At 43.3% G+C, this 20,084-nt stretch overlaps 1 protein-coding gene across 12 annotated transcripts in view; it reads left to right on the top strand.

Moving 5' to 3' along the window:
* Positions 1 to 20,084, top strand: part of RNF152 (ring finger protein 152) — a 154,070-nt gene that overhangs the window by 89,232 nt on the left and 44,754 nt on the right. For 5 of the 12 annotated variants that reach the window (XM_033935016.1, XM_033935013.1, XM_033935007.1 and 2 more), the window contains one exon: positions 1,614 to 1,688. The exons of the other annotated variants lie outside the window; for them this stretch is intronic. The gene's annotated coding sequence lies outside the window, so the exon portion shown is untranslated. The remainder of the gene's footprint in view (positions 1 to 1,613; positions 1,689 to 20,084) is intronic. 12 annotated transcript variants of the gene reach the window in all.

A 20,084-nucleotide genomic window follows, 5' to 3' on the forward strand; every position in this document is an offset into this window, starting at 1 on the left:
ATTTAAAAATGAATTATCTGGTACCTCTTCAAAGCAGACCTCTCTATACCAAGGTGCCTACCAGAACGTAGGCGTGGTTGGGGTGGATTCTGGGCAGATTTGGGGCCTGGTTTGACTTTAAGTGCTGATAGACATAAGCGCACTCGTTTAGGCCAAGAAAATCTTAGCCTAAATGGGAATGTATCTAAGGTTTCAACACCTATCGTTGCCTAAGATTGTTTAGGCACCGCTAGGCACAATTCTAAATGCTGCCTAACTGCCCCCAATGATGCCTACTAATTAGGCACCGTTTATAGAATCGGGGCCAAAGTTCTGCAAAACACTTTTAAAAAATTTATATTTATTAGCAATAGCCTGTTTTCATTTGCTAACACCATTTTAAGATCTTAATACCATTTAATAAATGGGTCCAGTAGTGTAGGTTGAGGGGCGGTGGGGCCCCTATTCCGCCCTTGTCTCCAACCCCCATTCCTTCCCCAATCCTACCTGCCACACGCGTCCCACGCATCTACCTCGATCCCGCCTGCTGCGCGTGCCCCCCTTCCTTTCGTACCTCTAGTTGAAGTTGTTGCTTCTTGTGACCACGTCAGCTTTCTCTCTGACATCGCTACCCATGTGCGGCACCTGGAAGTGACATTAGCGGGAGAGCTGACGGTTGCGAAGAGCAAGGTAGTTGATCGTCATGAGCAACAACTTCAACTAGAGCAGGGGTGTCAAATGTCAGTCCTCGAGGGCCGCAATCCTGTCGGGTTTTCAGGATTTCCCCAATAAGTATGCATGAGATCTATTTGCATGCACTGCTTTCATTGTATGCTACTAGATTTCATGCATATTAATTGGAGAAATCCTGAAACCCGACTGGATTACAGCCCTCGAGGACCAACATTTGACACCCCTGAACTAGAGGGAAGGGGGTGTGCACATGGAGGGGAATGGAAAGAGGTGAGGGGGGCAGACAGGAAGAGGGGTGTCGGTGCTCCCACCAACATGGCGCCCTGGGCGGACCATCCCCCTTGCCTCCCCCCTTACTACGCCACTGAATGGGTTCCTTAGATTGTGGATTTAATTATATTAATAGCACCCAAATCTGGGCACCAATAAAAAGTAGCAAAAATGCTATTCTATAAACAGCTCTCAGAGATGAGTGCCGTTATAGTACAGCATTTGGTGCAGGAATTTTTGCCTAGTTTTGGATGTGAGGATTTACACAGTCTGAAATGGTGTAAACTGTTGTGTCTAAATTAGGTCTGTAACACTGCACGCAAATTCCAGGAGCACCCCTGAACTGCTCATGCCCTTCCCACGGCTATACCCCATTTCCGATCTGCATGTAAAATTTACATGTGGATACCAACACCTAAAGAGGGCATGTAAATTTAAATTAATGCCAATTAGCATTTATAATTGATTATTAGCATCCAATTATTAGTGCTAATTAGTTCATTTGTGAATTAAATTGCATGCTCAAGATTGCCCACGCAGTTTTCAGCACCATATTTATAGAATTAAGGTGTGTGAGGTCTCCAGGGACAGGAAAATACATACTCGTTCAGTTACAACTGAAACAAAGGCACAATCTAAATCCCAAACCCTTTCCCTATGTGTTTTTGCAGAATTGAATCAAAACCGACAATCCCTAATTTCCCACAATAACTGCACTATCTTGATGAAATTATCATGGTTGTAAGGTGAGTTTTATCGATTGCTTTTTGCCATGAGAACTATATACATAAGATAAGTGCTTCTTTGATGAAATAATCTTTCAAGTCATGCACATATAAAAATGTGTTAAGGTGGAAGTTTTGCAATGATTGGGTGGTGAGGTTTTTTGGGGACTTACTGTCCCCTTTTTCCTCTGTCTCTGAGCACAATCTACCCACTGATTAAAGAATAAGGAATATGGAGTTCTAAGAGAATTTTAAGAAGTTGCAGCAATTATACTAGCGTGTTTTTTGTTTATTTTCTTGAATTTTTTCACGCTGTTTGTCTTTTCCTCCTGTTAGTTTTGACTTAGTGAGAACTAGTGAAGCAGGGTCAAAAACAATTTGAAAAGTTTGAGAAAGACGGCAGTTCCCTTTGTTAGAACATACCTTAGATTGTTTGAAATTAAACTGTACAATTTGTAGGTTGTAATTATTTGTACTTTCTCAAAGCCATTCATGAAAGGTCTTGATAAAGACCAAACAACAATGTTTTAATGTTTCCATGACATTCTGTGAAAGATCAGTGGCTCGCTCTGTTCAGCAAAGTATACAATAGGAGAATTGCTTAAAACAGCGGCCCTGAAAAACCAACACATTAATTTTAATCTCTTCAGACTTTAGATCTGTATACAGTTTGTGGCGTGTTTGTGAGAGTTACAGAAAAGAATGGAGAAAACTAGCACTATAAGGTGAACAAGCTTTTCATGTTTAACAAGCAACTCTCACAGCAGTTTTCTTTCTTTCTTTGTGTACACCTTCAGATCTCGATTTCTACTGTATGTCATCTAATAGTAATGCTATAGGGAAAGAGGAACTTAAGGGGGTTATTTTAGAGAACATTCATCCAAATATCTTAACCCCTCCTCTTTTACCTCCAGAAGATTCACCTACCTTCAGATAACCTTCCCCCAAATTACCCACCTTAACACCTTCCAATTAAACAAATACCATAAATAGATTGTAACCTACCCTCTCTAACTGCATTCCATATGTATTTTTCATACAGTTCTTCACTGTCAGTTTAATTTCCATCCTATAAGTTCACATAGAATTTTTCTTTTTTCAACCATCTTTATTTTCTCTTCTTTATTAATTTCCAGGTACTTTAGTTAGATTGTGAGCCTTCAGGACAGTAAGGGAATTTTTTAAGTACCTTCTTACTTCTCATTTATAATCTTAATGTATATTTTCTTCAAACCGCTTAGAACCTAACGGATGTAGCGGTATATAAGAAATAAGTTACATTACATTTTCAGCATGGAATAATACACAGTTTACATATAGAGCATATTATAAAAATGCAGAGGGAGAGGTGAACCTTTGAAAAATTCCTATGAGCGTCGGAGCTGTTACCACTGCTGCCGGTGCTAAAACCCACGCTATGCGTTTGTAAAAGAGGGGATAAGTTAGGAGACTTTAAAAGATTTTCCAGTATTTGTTGGTTTTAAAAGGAGGACTGAATTGATATACAGTACCCCTCGATATTCACAGGGGTTCTGTTCCAGGAACCCCAGTGAATCTTGAAAAAGAGGGAGATTGGAGAGGGCAGCGGGAGAGGCAGGAGAGAGCAGCAGGAGCGCCGGTGAGTGCAGGAAATCACTCGCTGTATGCTCTGACTGCCTCTTCCTGCACTTAGTTGGGCCTTACCAATCAGGAGCCGCGTGTCAAAGCAACTCCTGGTTGGATAAGGCCTAACTTAGTGCAGGAAGAGGCAGTTGAAGCATACAGCGAGTGATTTCCTGCACTCACCGACGCTCCGGCTGCTCTCTCCTGCCTCTCCCGCTATCCTCTCCTTATCGGCGGTTCGCAGTTGGAAAATACCGCGAATGACCGGGACCACGAACCGCCGACTGCAAACGACCGGGGGAGCAACGCATTTCAAATTCTTATTTGAATATTCCTTCACTGTCCTCATAAGGACTGATGATTATACCTTTTTCTAAAATTCCTCCTGAAATAAGGAAGGGTTTCTGAGATGATGGTCCTATTAATCAAGGTAAAATGTTAGATAGATGAGTTTTTGGTTTGCTAAGTTTTTTTCTCCTTTATATTGACCTTTTTTTTATTTTGTAACTTGTTATGAAATAGACACTTTTTTTTTTCTTTTTTAGCTTTTCAATTAAGCGTACTGTTAGAAAATTAGCTCCTTAATGGGGATTATAGACTTGATAGAGCAGAGTAATAAGATCATTAATAAACATTTGAAAAAGGCTTCTCGATGACTGATGTAAAGGTACCGTCATTAGAAACGTGGAGTATCATGGTCTTCTTGATTTTGGGTGTTGGGCTGAAGGTGCCAGAAAAGTTAAACACAGTGCTGACATGCCAAACATTCATGGTGACCTTGCTCGGGATCTTCTGACTTCACCAAGTCTTGACTTGTTATTTTCTAAAAGGAATTAGTTTGCTTGTGACATTGATCTGGGACAAAGTCTTTTCTGATTCTGAAAGCATGATCATATTTGAAATTGATGCGTGACAAAGTCTTTCTCATTCCCAGTATGTTTTTTTTTTTTAAATCCTGTGAAGTCACTTCTGAATCCTTGATCAAATATTTTTCATTTTATACCACCATAGATGTGTGTAAGAGTATGTTGTGGTAGTGCTGTATTTTTATCACAAAGATTCTTTATTCAACCTTGCCATTTACTTATTAATAATATGCATAAAATGTTTTTCATTTGTATTTTGTAATGGACAATTTGACACTGTGGATTCTCAGTTATTCACTGCTTCCTGTAATTTTCTTCAGAGACCTGTTTGCACCATGGTTTAGCTCAGTGTTTCTCAACTTAGTCCTGGAGTATCCCCTTGCCAGTCAGGTTTTCAGGATATCCACAATGAATATGCTTGAAAAAAATTTGCATATAATGGAGGCAGTGTATGCAAATCAAGTTCATGCATATTCATTGTGGATATCCTGAAAACCTGACTGGCAAGGGGATACTGCAGGTCAGAGTTGAGGAACACTGGTTTAGCTTATCGAATTCCATTAGTCTGGTTTTGGTAAGGACTGTGGTGCTGCAGGGTGTGATGCTGTACTTCAGGGTTTGAGAGGCAAAGAGAAATTCAGCATGATACATTTCCTCTGAGTTAAATGCAATTTACCAGACACTGGAAACAATTTTTCAAGCTTCAAGTTTTGTTTCATTTGTTATACTGCTTATCAGAGGGGACCTTCTAGGTGGCTTAAAGTCTAAGTTAAATAAAACATGTAGGGATCAAGAGGTTGATACAAAAACATTATTGTCAGGAGAGTGTTGCATCGTGGTTAAAGCTACAACCTCAGTACACTTAGGTTATGGGTTCAAACCCTGTGCTGTTCCCTGTGACCCTTGGCAAGTCACGTAATCCTCCACTGCCCCAGTACATTAGATAGATTGTGAGCCACCGGGACAAATAGGGAAAATACTTGAAGTACTTGTACATAAACCACTTTGAGTGTGGTTGTAAAACTACCAAAAGGTGGTATAAAAGTCCCAACCCCTTTCCGGTTGTGTCAGAGAAGCTTCCGCCCACAGATGCACACGACTCCGGCGGCTTTCAACAAGTTACTCTAAACTTAAAAAGTGCCGCAAGTAAGGGGGAGGGAGATGCTTGAACTGCGCGAGGGGTGCCGAAGGGTGGTGAGGTGGCAAGAGGGAAGGGTGGTGATGGAAAGGAACAGGCGCAGAAGGGGGATGGAGAGGAACAGACGCTGAAGGGAAATGGGGAAAATAGAGAGTGGGGAGAAGAGGCTGAATGGAAATGGGGAAGACGGAGAGTGGGGAGAAGAGGCTGAAGGGAAATGGGGAAGACGGAGAGTGGGGAGAAGACGCTGGAAAGGGAGAAGACAGATGTCAGACTATGGGGGGAGCGGAGGGAAGAAGATGGGTGCCAGGCCAATTGGGAGGGGGGGGGGGGTGGAGGGAGAAGCACAGTAACAGAGCAAATGGAAGACACAGAAAGAAGACAGACAGTGGATTGAAGAAATTGAATGAGAAGATGAAGAAAGAAGAAAGCAGAAACCAGACAACAAAGGTAGAAAAAAAAATTCTATTTCTTTTCTTTTTTTTTGCTATAGGATAAAGTAGTATATTAGTTGTGTTGATAAAAATGTATAAACAAAGCCCTGCCAGCTGAACATCTCTTTTTCTAGTTCAGCAGCCAAGAACTTTGATTTATAAGGAAGGAATAAGCTCAATATTGCAGTACTGAGACTTTTATGGATGCTACGGGGATTGTAGTCGCAGGGACGGGGTGGGTCAGTGGTCGGGGACAGTGGTCGCGGAGACGGGACGTTGTGAGGGGGGTGAGACACAAATTTTTTCCCTGTGTCATTCTCTACTATAAATGTTTCCAGACATTTGTAGAGCTACCCAATATAGGCGGAAACAATTCCTTCAATACAAATCTTGAGTATTATCATTGGGAGCAACCTTTTTCTTAAAATTTCCCACTAAATACATGGTCACTTATTTAAATATGTCATATGCCTTTTTCGAATCAGATCAGTTGGAATGATTCCTGATAGATAGAGACAGGTGTTCAAACTAAAACTTAAAATAAGAAATTTACTGGCTTTTTTTTCTTTTTCCTACTGGTTCTGTATGTTTAAAAATGACCTCTTTTTCTCCCTTGATGTGGACTCGTATTTCTTTAGAATACTGTATGTATTATAATTTGTTATATTTAAATAAATTAATTAAAAAAGGAAAAAAAAAGAAAATGGCTCTCTATGTAAATTAAATGGGTATTTGCAGAATACCATGTAGGCAGCATGCTGATATATACATGTGTATGTTAATATTCTAAACTGGATTTAAATGTTAACACTTAGTTTTAGAATTGGCTTTCGGTAAGGAAAATGTGAGTGTTCTTAAACCTACCCTTCTTATTGTTTAGTGACTCAGGTCTTATATATTTACAGGGATTCCATTTTCATTCATCTACTCAATGTGCTTAAGAAGTGCTTTCAACATTTTCCTGGAAAGGACTCCTTTTACTAAGGTGCATTAGGGCCTTAACGCGCGGAATAGCGCATGCTAGACCTTAACGCCAGCATTGAGCTGGCGTTAATCTAGAAGCGTACTGCACGGTTTAGCGTGCGGTAATTTTGTGCGTGCGCTAAAAACACTAGCGCACCTTAGTAAAAGGAGCCCAAAGAGAAAGATGCAGTGCTTACAGCATAGTGGAACTAGATCTGACAAATTTCAATGGGTTGATTAAATGCTTATTATTAGGAAAAGAGAGAGAGGTTACGAGGAGGTGCTGAAAAGTTCTCAGCCAACTTCCTAAATTCTGAGCGTTATTTTGCCACTGTGGCTGAAAACAGTGTTATCTTATTTCGTTAAGTGCCAGTCTGCAGAAACGAAATACTTTCTTTTGGCATTTGGACCATATCCACGTCATTCTCTTCTTGGCTGGGCTGAGAACTTTTCAGCATCCCCTCGTAGATCAATTTGCAGCAGGAGGCTTCTGTCAAGGTCATATTTGGCAACAGTTTTTTTAATCTGTACCCTGAGGGTTACTGAATGCTCCTTGTGGCATTCATTGACATACTGTTGCTCAGTTCTTCAATAAATCAATTACTTTCTACTCTTAGTTTATACAGTCAGTTGCATTCGTTGTTTTGTTTTCTTCATTGCTGGAATCGGGACTTTGTATTCATTTATTTGCAACCAGCTGAAAACCACAATAAGCTACTAAAGGCAGCTTAGGTTTCAGCAAGCTTATCACAGTATGGCAAAATAGCTTGCGGTTTATGTACATGAAAGCATTGTATTGTTTTTTTATTAAAATGAGGATTGAAATATGTCATTGTGTTCAGAATTTGATTTTCAGTGAAAGTACAGGTGGTACATCGGACCTGAAATGAGGAGCTCATATGTGTTCACGCATTAAGGGCTCCTTTTACAAAGGTGCGTTAGGGCCTTAATGCACGGAATAGCGTGCGCTAAAATGCCACGCGCGCTAGTGCTACCACCTCCTCTTGAGCAGGCGGTAGTTTTTCAGCTAAATCCGGTGCGTGTGCTAAAAACGCTAGTGCACCTTTGTAAAAGAAGCCCTAAGTGTTGACTGCATAATATATATATATATATATATTTTTAATGGTGAACTGCCAAATGGACAAAGATAAAAATAAAAATAGAAATAGCTAAAAATATATATCATAGAGCTATATCTATAAAGACATATATTAATTAACTTAAGCGAAAAGGTGTACAATAAAAAAAGAGATGAAGACTTAAAGATTTATAAGAAGATACCCAGGATATGTAAAAAGGACATGCTCGGATTAAAAAGATGAAAAAATAGAGATGAAAATAAAAATATGTAATAAACCATATGTCGTACAGATATGCGTCCAAGAGATGGACAGAAGAAACGAATCAAAAGAGAACTGATGGAGCCAATATGCAATACATACATAATGGATAGATAGCACCAAAGGGTGTAAGAAATTTGCAAAAGAATGGTAGAGCAGGCAATAAGAAGGGGGTGGGAGTGGTAGTGAGGTCAATATGCTGAAACAGTGGTCTCAAACTTGCGGCCCGGGAGCCACAAGCGCCAGGGACTATTTTGAGGCCCTCAGTATGTTTATCATAATCACAAAAGTAAAACAAAACAGTTTCTTGATCACATGTCTCTTTAGCTATAAATGATAATATTATTATTAAGACTTAGCCAAAAGGAAAGATTTACCTCATTCAAAATTGTCATTTCTTTAATAAGACATTAACTATTTTTTCTGAGGCCCTTCCAAGTTCCTCCAAATCCAAAATGTGGCCCTGCCAAGGGTTTGAGTTTGAGACCACTGTGCTAAAACATGCCATATACAGCATAACCAATAAGTAAAAGATCAATAAGTGAAAGTTAAAAAGAAGAAAAAGAAGGTGGAAAAACTAAGAGCAATGAATCAGTGGAACCGACCTAGGTTGGAAAAGAGTCAAATTGAACTGCAAAAAGTATGCGGTAGAAGTAAAAGTAGATAAGAAAATTCAGAAATATGCTAAATCTTGTGCTAAAAAGAAAGGGAAATGAAAATCAATTAAGTACTCATAATGGCAGACATGGCAAAGAGTAATAGCTATAATGCTCAAAATATTAAAACGATTAGGACTAAGTATGAAAACTGAACCACAAACAAAGCAGTACATCTTTGAAAAAACTAAAGAAATATAAAACCTTCATATAATAATTTTTGAAGCGACAAAAACGACAAAATTAAAGGATAAAGATAAATGAAAATCAAAAACGTGAAGAAGGCGTGTACCGAAACACGGTCCGTGTTGGGTCCCGTGGTTTAATTTTAAGGTGTTATTTTTAAGCGCAATTATTTTAATAAACTTTGCCTTTATCATTGTACATGTTACGGAAGTTCTCCTTGCTTTGAACTGCCAAATGGATAAATTTTTGCCAAATAAATCTACTGCATTTAGAGTAGGTCCAGAATGTGGCCCTAAAATTGCCGGTGATCTTTGTCACAAAGCATATAGAAACAGATTTGAAGATCTAGATCAGTGTATCTATCACAAATTGTGTGTCTCCTGAGATTTCAGGTGTGCCATGGCACACTGGAGAAGAGGAGAGGCGCCGGCGCTGGCTGACTGCCTACAGGATTTGCCTCTCATGGCAAGAGGTACACATCCTGTAGGCAATCAGCCAGCGCCAATGCCTCTCCTTGTCTCCAGCCCTCTTCCCTGCAGACACCCCCCCCCCCCCACTGGCATCTCAGGCCCATCTAGAGGGCCCTCGCGCATGCATTGACGTGAGCGTGATGACATCACGTGTGTGACATCATCATGGCAATGTCGGCGCACTTCTGGATGCCTCAAGCAGCAGCTACAACGTTCAGTGTGCCGTGGTTTGAGTAAGTTTGCGGGACACTGATCTAGATAGTACGATACTTGGAAGGAAAGGCAGGATAGTGACATCAGTCACATATGCCAGCTTACAGATATGCTTTGTTTTCATGTGCTCAGTGGTTTAGCAAGGGAAGGAGGCTACCGAGGTGGTGATGCCCAGCATCGCCACGCCATGTGCCACCCTTGCATTCTTCCTTGCCATGCACCCCCAATATAACTGATGAGAACTGTTTTAAAGAAGAAAATCATCTATTTATAACAATATATACTGTTTAGAAGGATTTGGATTCTTTGATTGCTAAAAGGATTTGGATCAAATATTGAAATTGTATTATCTTATAAAATGAATTTGATCGTTATGTATATAATGGGGCTATATTGTGGTGTGAATGAGTGAAGGATAAATGGTGGCAAAGGGATCATAAATTTTTTTTTATAGTGATTTCATTGATAATAAAGCATTGATAAATGTGAATATAAGATAAGTTTCATTTGTCTAACACAATCTAGTAGAATTGTGAAGCTACTCGTATATCAATATTATCCCACAGATACTGTAGATCGGTAACATTAGCACATGGCCATGAATATAAAAAAGAGAAAATAGGACATTTTACGACCATGGTAAAAAAAAAAAAATAAATAACCTTAGCGCATGGGAAAAACCTGCATAAGGGTACACTAAGGCCATTTTATTTATTTATTTTTTTTTTATGGTCTTGTTTTTCCATTTAGAATTGTAAGCATTTTATTAATCTATTAATTTTCAAACTTTAACAGTGCCATACAATTCATTTAGAAATAAACACTACAAGAAAAGGCACTTTAAATACACAATTAATACATAAAACAATAATTTCCCCCTCCCCATAACTTGTTATATTAATTAATCTTTATTCATTTTTAAATCTCCCAGTAAGTGTAACATATAATACAATCATTTATACTTAAATCACACTTAATATAACATCAGATTCTAAACTATATCGAATAATCCCTCTCCTTGTATCCTATATTTATTCATAAGTAAAAGAAATCATAAAATAATCACTTGATAAAATAAGAGTTGCCTTGAACCTAAACAATTTTTTATTCTGCTTTGAATTGTAAACTTTTAAACTGTTGAAATTCCTCTTTTTTTTTCTTGGTCTAACTTTTACATTTACAAGAATATACTGTACATTTATCATGAATATGTGTGTTGGATCCAGGGAGAAAACTGTGCTAAAATACGGTGTTTGTGGCTCAGTATTACAGTTTACACAAGATATCTTTATCTACTTTAATAGAAATATTTTCTTTTTCTTTTTTTTCATAAGAAGCTTCCAGAACTCCTATTGTATTTCCTGTAAGGCCTCACAGGAATCCTTACTAAATAGCATGTCCCTGTAGGAAGGCCATTATAGCGTAGGATAGAGGAATATACCATCTCTGCCCCCATGGGAGGTTACTACGATACTTATCACTGTTTTCTTATCACTAAGGAGTCCTTTTACTAAGGCGAGCTAGTGCGTTTTAGCATGTACTAAAAATAAGCGCATTCTAAATACTAATGCGTGCCATTATATCCATGGGATATAATGGATGCATTAGCACTTTTAGTGCACGCTAAAGCGCACTAGCGTGCCTTAGTAAAAAGACCCCTAAGAGACCCAAAGGCCTGGATTCTATAAACGGTGTCTTAACTTAGGTGCCAGTAGATGCCCTACCAGTGCCTAAGTTAAGTGCAAAACACCATTTATAAGCGATTTTAAAAGAAAATTCAAGCCACCTACCAGCGCCTAAAATAACGGCACCTGCATTGTGCCTACGGAGGTTCTTTATGATGCCTAACGCCACTGTAGGCATGGCTAACGCTGGAAGTAGCATTAAGCTTTGTATAGTGCTTCTATAGATACGATTCATGTGAAATGTAGGCCTTGAAAACCCTGGCCTACATTTCCGGTGCCTACCTTTCCCAAAGCCACGATTCTATAAACGGCGCAATTACATGATTGACAACGCAATCAGCGGCCGTTTTTAAGGCAGCCAAAAGTGCTGTTTTTAGAATACGGGCCAAAATGACTTTAGATTTATGAGGTGGATTTTTGAGAGAGGAGGATCTGCTTTTCTCTCCTGCTTCTCTATTGACAGATCCAAATAGTGCAAACTCACCATTGGAACAGTAGGGCAATGCCCGAGGGCCCACATCAGTTATCGGCCTATTCTCTCCCAGCTTTTGCTGATATGGGAGCTTATTTTCAAAGCACTTACCTCCTCATTTACTAATGCGTAATGCGGGTTTTATCACTGGCAGCGGTGGTAACTTTTCCGACGTTTATAGAATTCCTATGAGCAGTTACCGCCACTGTCGGCACTAAAACCCGCGCTACAAGTTAGTAAAGGAGGGGGTTAGGCACATAAAATACCATAGGTTTCTTTGGTACTCGGTGAGTTTTAAGTGCTTTGAAAATGAGCCCCTTACAATATCCTGGTTTTGTTTCCCTCACTCTTTTTGTGGACTTTTTTTAAAATTTAAAACAAAATACCAGATAAAGTAGGTCTTATGGTTCTGTGTCTATCATTTTTAAATTTAGAGTTTATTTTTTTTAAGGCAGTTCAGTGCTTTTTGCAGTCTAAGAGAAACAGGAGTTTATTGATTCATTTAGGTCGCAAAATAAAAATTTTGTGTACTATTTTAGATGGATTCCGTTAATCTAAGTTTATTAAAATTTACTATCCCGCTCCAAGCTTCAGAGCCTTCTGGGTGGCTTACAATCTAAAAATTAAAGTTTACATAAATCAATATAAAAATAAAATAAACAATGTGAATTAAAATTAATAAAAAATTACATAAATCAATAATCAATACAAAAAGCCATACATTTTTTTTTGTCTCTCTAGAATTCTCTCCACACAAAACTGCTGCTAGCTATATGCATCAGAAAAAAATAACTATACGCACCAGAAAAAATAGACATTTTAAATTCAGTTTTAAATTTATCTAAATCCTCTATCGGTTTGATTGTTAGCAGTATACTGTTCCAAAGTTGAGGCCCTTCACAGAAAAATTTGTGGCTCTAATATGTTCATGAACTATTTCATGCTATGATGGTAAGAACATAAGAATAGTCTTACTGGGTCAGACCAATGGTCAATCAAGCCCAGTAGCCCGTTCTCACAGTGGCCAAACCAGGTCACTCGTACCTGGCCAAAACCCAAAGAGTAGCAACATTCCTTGCTACCAATCCAGGGCAAGCAGTGGCTTCCTCCATGCCTCTCAATAACAAACTGGACTTTTCCGCCAAGAAATTGTCCAAACCTTTCTTAAAACTAACTACGCTATCTGCTCCTACCACAACCTCTGGCAATGCATTCCAGAGCTAAACTATTCTCTGAGTGAAAAAATATTTCCTCCTATTGGTTTTAAAAGTAGTTCCCAGTAACTTTGAGTGTGCCCTAGTCCAGTGTTTCTCAACTCAGTCCTGGAGTACCCCCTTGCCAGTCAGGTTTTCAAGATATCCACAATGAAATTGCATAAACTTGATTTGCATATACTGCTTCCATTATATTCAAATTTCTTTTATGCATACAAACTGAGGGAGTCAAGATGGCAGCAGTATGAGAGTCTCTGCAGTTTCCCTTCATAACCGCAGGAAAAAATCGGGAACCACTGCCTCACAGTGTTGTTTTTGATTATCTCTGAGTCTGGGAGGATTTTCGGACTTATTCTTGTAAGCGGACTGAGGCAGCGTCTTTTAATTATGCCACATACAAAGAGGAAAGGGGTGGTTAGAGTTGTTCCCTTGCCAGCACTTACCACCACCCCGGTTCAGCAGACTGTAGACTGCTTCTTCACGGCTTTGCCGGCAGCTGTGCGCCACTCCGGAGAGGCTGACCCGACTTTGGGGAGCAGTATTGGAGAACCTTTATCCTCAATGAGAAAGCAAACTTCTTTATCTCCTCCGGTGTCCTTTGAGCCTCCGTGTCTAGCTACTACAGGCACACTGGAGCAGGAGATCTGTGAACCCAGAAGGACTTCTACGGGGTCTTCTGGCAGGGGCACAGCGGTTAAAGTAGTAGTGCTGGGAAGTTCAGCTGATGGAGCAGGAGGAGTACCTGCCCCCACGGAGGCTTCATTAAAAGACATCCTTCAACGGATGGAAATTTCTTCAATAAAATCTACTCTAAAGGTATCAAAAATTTCTTCTCAGCTAGAAACTTTGACTAAATCTGTAGACTATGAAAAAAGATTTTTCAGACCAAGCCAAACAAACTCAGGAGGATATACAAAGTTTACAACAGTTTAAATTGGCAGCAATTAAGGATAGTATTTCCATCCGTAGAAAATTGGAACAGATTGAGAATTTCAACCGGAGGTTAAACCTTCATTTCTTGAATCTTCCTGTTGTTTTAGGTACTTCGCCTATTGATTTCTTTAAGAGATATCTTATTGAAAATTTAAATATTTCCTCAAATAATATACCACCAATTAATAGGATATATTACCTGCCAAATAAAAAGATTTCCTCTGAAAAGACGGGAAATGCCAGACAGATCTTGGTAACTTAACTGCTCTATTAGAACAAACTATAACAGCTGATACCGATAGACCCACTTTGGTGGTATCCCTAGTCTTTGAGCAGGATCTTAACATGATTTTAAAGTTATACTTTAAGCATGCTCAAAAATTATTTGGAGATCAAAACATTTGGATATATCCCGATGTTTCAAAAACAACGCAGGAGTGAAGGAAAGACTTTCGATACAATCAAATCGGGTGCCGCATTCTTTTAGCATACCCCTGTAAATGCTTTGTAAGATACTTGGGAATCAAATATACCTTTTTTTCCCCGGAAAGGTTTAATATGATGGCAGATGCTAATAATATCAAAAGCCTTTCTCAATCTGATTGAAAAGGGCTTTTGATATTATTAGCATCTGCCATCATATTAAACCTTTTCTTTAAGGGCTCCTTTTACAAAGGTGCGCTAGCGTTTTTAGCGCACGCACTGGATTAGCGTGCGCTAGCTGAAAAACTACCGCCTGCTCAAGAGGAGGCGGTAGCGGCTATCGTGTGCGGCATTTTAGCGCGCGCTATTATCCCAGGACAAGCAGGCAGCATATTCTTGACTGATGGGTGACGGCACTGACGGAGCCCCGGTACGGACAATTTTAGAGTGATTGCACTCTAAGAACTTGGAAAGTTCTGGTAGGCCGCACCGCGCACGCGCAAGTGCCTTCCCGCCCGACAGAGGCGCGCGGTCCCCAGTTTCTTAGTTTCCGTGGAGCTAAGAAGACGAGTTTTTCAACGGCCGTTGAAATTTTTTCTCTTCGCCTTCCCGCTCGCGTAAACCCTTTTGGTTCTATTGCCTTTTTTCTTTTCTTTTATTTTTGTTAAAAAAAAAAAAACCTTATATTTTTTCTTCAATTTGGTTTTTCCCCGGCGGGGCCTACTGCCACCATCGAGGCCTCGGCCTTCGATTTGGCGGAAGCCGTTTTTACTTTCATGCCCCTCAACCAGGTTTTAAAAAGTGCCAGCGGTGTGCTCGGCCTATATCTCTCACGGACCCGCACAACTGGTGCCTACAGTGTTTGGGTCCTGAGCATCAGGCTTCCACCTGCACCCGCTGTGCCACGTTGAAAAAACGTACTTTGAAAAATCGCCAGATACAACAGCGATTACTTTTCGGTGCCGATATATCCGATCCCGTACCATCGACACTGGCATTGGCACCTTCACAGTCGGCACCTACTTCTTCGACGCCGCGCAATACCACACCGGCGTCGCACCCAGGTAAGCCGGCTAAGAAGCCTTCCCCGCTGGAGCGTCCTCCGGTCTCTATTGCAGCGAGCCCAGTCCTGCCGACCGTGAAACGCCAGCGGAAGCGCTCCGCCCCGATTGAAGTGAGTCCCTCGACCTCGGGCTCTTCATCTTCGGGGCGTCGAGCGGCACCGCAGGTACCGCAAAAGAAAAAGGCGGTACCGGTGCCTTCTTTGGATGAGCGCATTGCCGCCATCCTCCAAGTGCAGCTAAAGGAGCAGTTACAACAACTCCTTCCTGCTCTATTGGCACCGAACCTTCCGGTGCCGGTCCGGTCTGAACCACCGGTACCGGTAGTAGACCAACCTCTATTCTCTGCAGCATCCGCTTCGGTACCGGTCCACTCGGCCTCATTGATATCGATGCCTGTTCTTGCTCCGGAACCGAGAGCCCAGCATCAGTCGGTACAGACTTCGGCACCGGTGCAACCGGTAACGTCTCCTGGTACCGTATCGATGAGGTCGGGTAAGTCGGTGCGCAAATCCCGGCACTTGGAACCATCCACCCCAGAGTCCCGAGACCGTAGTTCCCATATCAGGGACCCTGATCTGTGGGGTGACTCTGAAGAGCCCTTTCTGTCTGAGGGTGAATGTTCCTCAGATGAGGATGAGCCTGCTGTACCTGACCCATCCTCTCAACATGAATCCACATCTTTCACTTCTTTTTTGAAAGACATGTGTGACTCTCTATCCATTCCTTTGGAGGCTGAATCTAAAAAGTCTAAAGCCTTTTTAGATGCCCTTGACTTTGATCAGCCTCCAAAAGAATTTTTGAAACTCCCTCTTCACGACATCTTAAGGGAAACTTTCTACAAAAACCTAGAAATTCCCTTAATGATTCCAGGAACTCCCCGTAAATTAGATTCATTGTATAAGGTAATTCCTATTCCTGGTTTCGATAAGCCCCAGCTTCCGCATGAATCTCTACTTGTGGAATCTACTCTTAAAAAGTCCACAGGGGCTAGTGTCTATGCTTCTGTACCTCCTGGCAGAGAGGGCAAAGCCATGGATAAATTTGGTAAGAGGCTCTACCAAAATGCAATGTTGGCTAACAGATCTGGTAACTATGCTTTTCATTTTTTGTTTTATCTTAAGCATCTTCTTACCACCATGGCTTCATTTGAAAAATACCTTCCTCAGCGCAAACAGCAAGCTTTTCATCACTGCTCGTCTTCTTTGTTTCAACTGTGTAAGTTCATGGTTCGGTCAATTTATGACACTTTCGAACTTACCTCCAGAGCAACTGCGATGTCTGTAGCCATGCGTCGCCTTGCCTGGCTTCGAGTATCCGAGCTTGATGTTAATCATCAAGATCGGTTAGCCAATGCCCCATGCCTGGGGGATGAGCTCTTTGGGGAATCCATGGACTCAACCACTCAAAATCTCTCTGCACACGAAACACGCTGGGATACCCTGCTCAAGACTAAGAAAAAGCCTCCTCAGACTCGGCCTTTCAGACAGCAATCGGCTTATCAACGACGCTATGCAGCTCGCCCATTGCCAACAGCTCCCCAGCAACCCAGGCGTCAACGTCAACAACAACGTCAGCCTCCCAGGCCACAGCAGCAGCAACCTGTGAAGCCACGTCCACAACAAAAATCGACACAGCCCTTTTGACTGCATTCTCCAAAGCATAGCCAGTGTTCCAATTTCTACCCACCTACCTCAACATATAGGTGGTCGCCTCTCTCTTTTCCTAAGCCGGTGGGAATTTATCACTTCGGACCAATGGGTCCTCAACATCATCCACCACGGCTACTCTCTCAACTTTCAGACCCTTCCAGCTCAAAGCCTGCCAAAAGAGTCTGCTTTGAACACTCCTCAGTCTACCCTCCTTCTTCAGGAGGTTCAATCCCTCCTCCTTCTAAATGCTATAGAGGAAGTTCCTCTAGATCAACAGGGACAAGGATTCTACTCCCGTTACTTTCTAGTCCCCAAAAAAACAGGAGATCTCAGACCAATCCTAGATCTTCGCGATCTCAACAAATGTTTAGTCAAGGAAAAATTCAAGATGCTTTCTCTGGCCACTCTTTACCCTCTTTTCAATCTAGACGACTGGCTATGCTCCCTCGATCTCAAAGAGGCATACACTCACATACCGGTCAATCTGACCTCCAGACAGTATCTCCGCTTCATGATCAATCGCTGTCATTATCAATACAAGGTGCTACCATTCGGTCTTGCCTCCTCTCCAAGGGTGTTCACCAAATGTCTCATTGTGGTGGCTGCCTTTCTATGCTCTCACCACCTTCAAGTCTTTCCTTATCTGGACGATTGGTTAATCAAGGCCAATTCATCTCAAACAGTGCTCTTGGCCACCAACCAAACCATCCTGTTTCTACAGCTTCTGGGGTTCGAGATCAATCTACCCAAATCTCATCTCATCCCCACTCAGAGACTTCAATTCATTGGAGCGGTACTGGACACAGTCCTCATGAGAGCTTTCCTGCCATCCAACCGTCTTCAAACTCTTCAATCTCTATGTCAGCAGGTGCTTCCACAACGTTCTATCTCTGCCAAACAAATGATGATACTCTTGGGTCACATGGCATCCACAGTTCATGTCACACCCCTCGCACGTCTTCACCTGCGCACTCCTCAATGGACCCTTGCTACCCAGTGGTCCCAAGCGACGGATCCTTGCTCACGACACATATCTGTGACATCATCTCTTCGTCAGTCTCTACAATGGTGGTTGATATTAGAGAATGACACGGTGACGGTTTACCCGCGGCCACCGCATTTAAGCCGCGGGTCACCGTCGAAAACGGGGAAGAAAACTAGCAGTCGCTGCGGTGACGGGGACAAGGCCATTCACCGACCGCGGAAACGGTGAACAGGTTTGTCCCCGCGGGCCAATGTACCCCCTTCTAGGAACCGCTATTTACCGCCCGACGCCCGATTCACCCCCCCAGCAGGACCGCTCGCACCCCCACCCCGAACGACCGCTCGCACGCGCTCCCACCCGCACCCGCGATCGGAGCAAGAGGGAGCCCAAGCCCTCTTGCCCGGCCGACTCCCCGACGTCCGATACACCCCCCCCCCCCGGCAGGACCACTCGCACCCCCACCCCGAAGGACCGCCGACTTCCCGACAATATCGGGCCAGAAGGGAGCCCAAACCCTCCTGGCCACGGCGACCCCCTAACCCCACCCCGCACTACATTACGGGCAGGAGGGATCCCAGGCCCTCCTGCCCTCGACGCAAACCCCCCTCCCCCCCAACGACCGCCCCCCCCAAGAACCTCCGACCGCCCCCCCCAGCCGCCCCGCGACCCCCCTGGCGCCCCCCACGACCCCCCCACCCCCCTTCCCCGTACCTTTGGTAGTTGGCCGGACAGACGGGAGCCAAACCCGCCTGTCCGGCAGGCAGCCAACGAAGGAATGAGGCCGGATTGGCCCAGCCGACCCGCGATCCCCCTGGCGACCCCCACGACCCCCCCGCCCCCCTTCCCCGTACCTTTGGTAGTTGGCCGGACAGACGGGAGCCAAACCCGCCTGTCCGGCAGGCAGCCAACGAAGGAATGAGGCCGGATTGGCCCATCCATCCTAAAGCTCCGCCTACTGGTGGGGCCTAAGGCGCGTGGGCCAATCAGAATAGGCCCTGGAGCCTTAGGTCCCACCTGGGGGCGCGGCCTGAGGCACATGGGCCCAACCCGACCATGTGCCTCAGGCCGCGCCCCCAGGTGGGACCTAAGGCTCCAGGGCCTATTCTGATTGGCCCACGCGCCTTAGGCCCCACCAGTAGGCGGAGCTTTAGGATGGATGGGCCAATCCGGCCTCATTCCTTCGTTGGCTGCCTGCCGGACAGGCGGTTTTGGCTCCCGTCTGTCCGGCCAACTACCAAAGGTACGGGGAAGGGGGGTGGGGGGGTCGTGGGGGTCGCCAGGGGGGTCGCGGGTCGGCTGGGGGGGGCGGTCGTTGGGGGGAGGGGGGTTTGCGTCGAGGGCAGGAGGGCCTGGGATCCCTCCTGCCCGTAATGTAGTGCGGGGTGGGGTTAGGGGGTCGCCGTGGCCAGGAGGATTTGGGCTCCCTCCTGGCCCGATATTGTTGGGGAGTCGGCGGTCCTTCGGGGGGAGGGATGTATCGGACGTCGGGGGGGGGCATCAGGCTTTCAGGATGGGGATAGACCTTCAAGGGGGGACAGTGCAGGGAAGTCAGGGAATTTATATTAATTAATTTTTTCTCTGCGTGTTTTGTTTTTGTATAGTTATTAACTAATATTTAACTAAGTTTTAAAGTTTTAAAGAATGTTTCCTTTATACGTAAATAAAGAAAAGTGAATGGGATTGCAGTGGCGGTGACGGGGCGGTGAATGGGGTGGCAGTGGCGGTGACGGGGCGGTGAAGAGGATGGTGAGACGGGGACGGGGCGGTGACGGGGATGGTGAGACGGGGACGGGGCGGTGACGGGGACCAATTTTTTCACCGTGTCATTCTCTAGTTGATATCCTCAAATCTCTCCAGAGGTCTTCTGCTCCATCTACCTCCTCATCAACTAGTCATCACCACCGACGCCTCCCCTTATGCCTGGGGAGCTCATTTGAACGAGTTCCAAACTCAAGGCCTTTGGACAGCCCAGGAAAAGAAGCATCACATCAATTTCCTGGAACTCAGAGCGATGTTTTACGCCCTCAAAGCCTTCCAACATCTTCTCTTTCCTCAAGTTCTCCTGCTGTGCACAGACAATCAAGTTGCGATGTACTACATCAACAAGCAGGGTGGGATGGGCTC

The sequence above is a fragment of the Geotrypetes seraphini genome, chromosome 2, assembly GCF_902459505.1.
Source record: "Geotrypetes seraphini chromosome 2, aGeoSer1.1, whole genome shotgun sequence".
NCBI lineage: Eukaryota > Metazoa > Chordata > Amphibia > Gymnophiona > Dermophiidae > Geotrypetes > Geotrypetes seraphini.